This window comes from Limulus polyphemus, unplaced genomic scaffold (genome assembly GCF_000517525.1).
Source record: "Limulus polyphemus unplaced genomic scaffold, Limulus_polyphemus-2.1.2 Scaffold2647, whole genome shotgun sequence".
Taxonomy (NCBI): domain Eukaryota; kingdom Metazoa; phylum Arthropoda; class Merostomata; order Xiphosura; family Limulidae; genus Limulus; species Limulus polyphemus.
This window is the reverse complement of record NW_013668257.1, coordinates 6,818-10,515: the sequence shown is the minus strand read 5'-3', so window position 1 is coordinate 10,515 and position 3,698 is coordinate 6,818.

Sequence of the window (3,698 nt, the reverse complement as noted above, 5' to 3'; positions counted from 1 at the left end):
CGGTGCCTTCCCATCGAATTCCTGTGGCTTCCTTCGCACTGGATCACTGCTATTACTGACATTCATATCTGGGATGTGACTTATAACGGGACTGAATATGTCTGCATTAGGGTTTAACTGTGGGCTCCGTAAGGGGCTTGCCATTGTCTGGGGCTGATCAAGTCGATGGGCAATGTATCCTCCTTGTGTAACACACAACAAATCGTTCTTTAACGTATCTAGTTCGCTTTTAAATTTACTACTGTTTTCCATTTGTGTACTCTGGCTTTCTCTCAACTGTTGAAGACTTTCTCCTTGTTTATTTTCTTTTCCTCCAACAGCTGCTGTAATCACTCTTCATGTTTATTTTCTTTCTACTTGTTTCTTTTCTTTTTCCTCTAACAACTGCTGTAATCTCTCATCTTCTACCTCCAACAACTGCTGTAATCTCTCTTCTTGTTTATTTTGCTGTTCGAGCTGCTACTGTTGCAGGTTTTCTTGCAACTGATGTTGTCTCTCTTCTTGTTTCTTTTCTCGCTCTTCTTGTTTCTGTTGTTGTTCTTGTATTGCTGCCATCAAATCTGCTAAGCTGTAGTTTGATTTGCCACTTCTCTATTCCATTTTTTTCTTTTTTTGTCCCATTCTCTGACACCAATTTGTTATGCCTCACTGTTTGTTTGTTAATTTTCCATAAAAATTCTTTCCGAAGAAACTTTGGTGATACAAGTCCTTTCTTAAATAAAACTAGTTTATGCTTTCTCAATACAACTTTGCAATACACTTAATTTCCACAGTCATGCTATAACTTAAACAAACGCTATAATTCACAACGAACGATTCATGCACTTGACTCAATTGTCCGTCTCTATATCTGTCTGCAATTCAATTCCATTGTTGCCGTCACTTTTTGGCGGTCTTATATACAAGAATACCGCACATCTCGTAAACACTCGAGCATTCACGAACCTTCGAGATTATCATGACGTGTTACTAGGGTCACGTGACTTCCGCTGTCGTAACAATCGTTCCTCTGCTAGTTCTATATATGGTGTTTCACATTCTACAGTTAATGGTAGTGAATTATTCAAGGCTAATGGTAAGGGTATAATTTAAATATTCTGTCTGATACCTTTAGAGGGATCTCTATAAACATTCGCAGTGTATCTTTTACTGCAGCTGTTTTTACATCAGCCCATGTATAATACATGTAGATCTGATCACTGTGTGTTGTGATTGCGAACTGTAAATGTAGAGGTAATCTTCTTTCAATCTCTTCTAGTATTTTTAGTCTACTAGGGGTAGAAAGTAAGAGCTTAGATTTCTACATACAATGCCTGTACTAATGTAGCTAACTCTGTAAAAGCTAACTGTTGTAGATTGTTTTCAATTCTTACACTAAAGACCAGCATTTCAGCTCCTGCCTTATGAATTTCAGTTTGTTCTAACCTAGCGTGTAGTTAGTGATATTCACTAGTGCTCTAGATACCTTTCTTATTTCCTGATCATGGAATTCAATTGTTTGATTCAAAGAATTCACAATAGTCGCTTGTTCACCTATTAAGTGGATCATCTTGAAAATTTGTATTTGCTGGTCAACCTTTTTATTTAATTATGTTAAATCGTCCGTGGTTGCTGTTCCAAGTAAGAATTTTATGATACCTCCGCCCATGGGCGTCTACAAAAATTCTTCCAGGGAGGGGTAAAGTTGTGTGACATTGTGAATTGAATAAAAAATCCATATACATACTGAATGAATCAAGAAAGAACTGTGTTTCTCATCCCCTCGCCGTGGACGCCTTCATTAATTAAACGATGTTTCTGTCTATTGCGATCGGATATAGAAACTTTATCTTGTATATCGTTTAGTTCTAGTAATATATCATCACGATATTGATTAACTAGCGTTGTAATTTTCAATTGGCTATTTGTAATATTCTTACCAATTTTAATTTAGCTGTTCCTTGATATGTTATATGATATGACGTCATATTTTCTGAACTTTCTGGATAAAAGCTAACGCGAGTATCAACGTCAAATGAGTTCTCCAATGTTACCAATTCTTCTTGTAAATGGATTAACAACCGAACATACTGCGGAAACAGTATGTCCTCGACAATTATCCATTTTTCACCAGATAAAATAAAATTACCTTTTTCTATGAATACAATACCTACCTTGTTTTCCACAGAAATAATACTTACATTTTGTCCTGTCACAGTTCCTAACGTCAGTACCACAAGGATCCTGGTATTCCCATGAATATGTCTACTACTAGTGTGCATAACAATATTATATTGCATTATTAAACACAAATTATATACAATCTTACTCTATTTATCCTAGTCATATCTCTTCAGATAATCTATCATATTGTCGAATGTTTTTGATACACTAGCTTTCATTTATCTAAGTCAGTGTTAGTTCCGTTCACGTTACTATTAGGTGTATATATAATAAATCGAGGGGGGGGGTCAAATCTTACTAGCCTTGTCCTGGGTGTAAGTGTTAATTCTGGTTGATTCGCGATTGGGCCTCGTGACCGTAGGTTGTAACCATGAGTCACTGTATCGGCTTGCGTTGTTACTGGTGTACTTGGTACATCTTTTTCTATTGATGTTCTACTTTTGTCACTAGGGTCGCTAACTGGAATATCTTCAGCATTTACGATTTCATCATCAAGTACAACATCTTCTTCTTCTAGTATAGGTTCTTCTACCTTCATGACTTCGTCATCGTCAGGGGTTATTTCAGTTTATTTTTATAAGTCATTCATTACCTATATTCTTTACCTCAGTTTCATCTGTTACTCATATTGATATGGTTGAAAAGTCCTTGGTAGCTTTAATCTGTTAACATGTAATCATTGTTGACGTTTACCGGATATTTCTTGAATCTCTGAGTTAATTGGGCTTATTTCTTTATTATCCTAAATGACTGTCTCCATAGTTTTGCTAGTTTTTTCGTATTTCCTTTCTTAACCTTAGGTGTGTATAGTAAGACTTTGTCACCTAATTTTATTTCACTGGTCTGTGCTTTCTTATTTACCTGTTTTTAACGATGTTCAGCAGCTTTAGTCAAATGTTCATCAGCTATTTCAAACGTGGTTTGTATTCTTTGCATCATTTCAGCTTTTTAGTCTTCATCTATCATATAGTTAATTTTTCTGGAAGCTAATATCTCTTGCATAGGTAGTATTACATCTCTACAATGTAACAGAAAGAAATGACTTTCTTGTGTAGAATCATTTTCAGCACTTATATAAGCTAATAATAACAAAATAACTTGCTCATCCCAGGTTTTCTGATCTTGTTCACAATAAGGAGAGATCATATCTAATAGTGTTCTGTTAAATATCCTTACTAGAACATTAGCAGCTGGGTGGTAAGCAATGGTTTCGATTTTATGTATACATATAAATATAATAATACTGTCTTTTGTCTGTCCATGTAACTACGTCGCAGGGTGTTGATGGATCTTCACCAAATCTGGTATGGAGATTCATTGGGTCCATGGGGAGATACATACAAATGTTCAATTTTACATTTTGCGCCTTGTATGGGCGTTTCTTTCCACTACTTCGACCCTGTTCATGGATCTTCGCCAATTTTGGTATGGAGGTTCATTGGGTCCATGGCGAGATACATGTTTTTAGTTTTGCACGAGCGTTATCGTGTTTTTTTACCACTATTCTACCCTGTTGATGGATCTTCACCAAATTT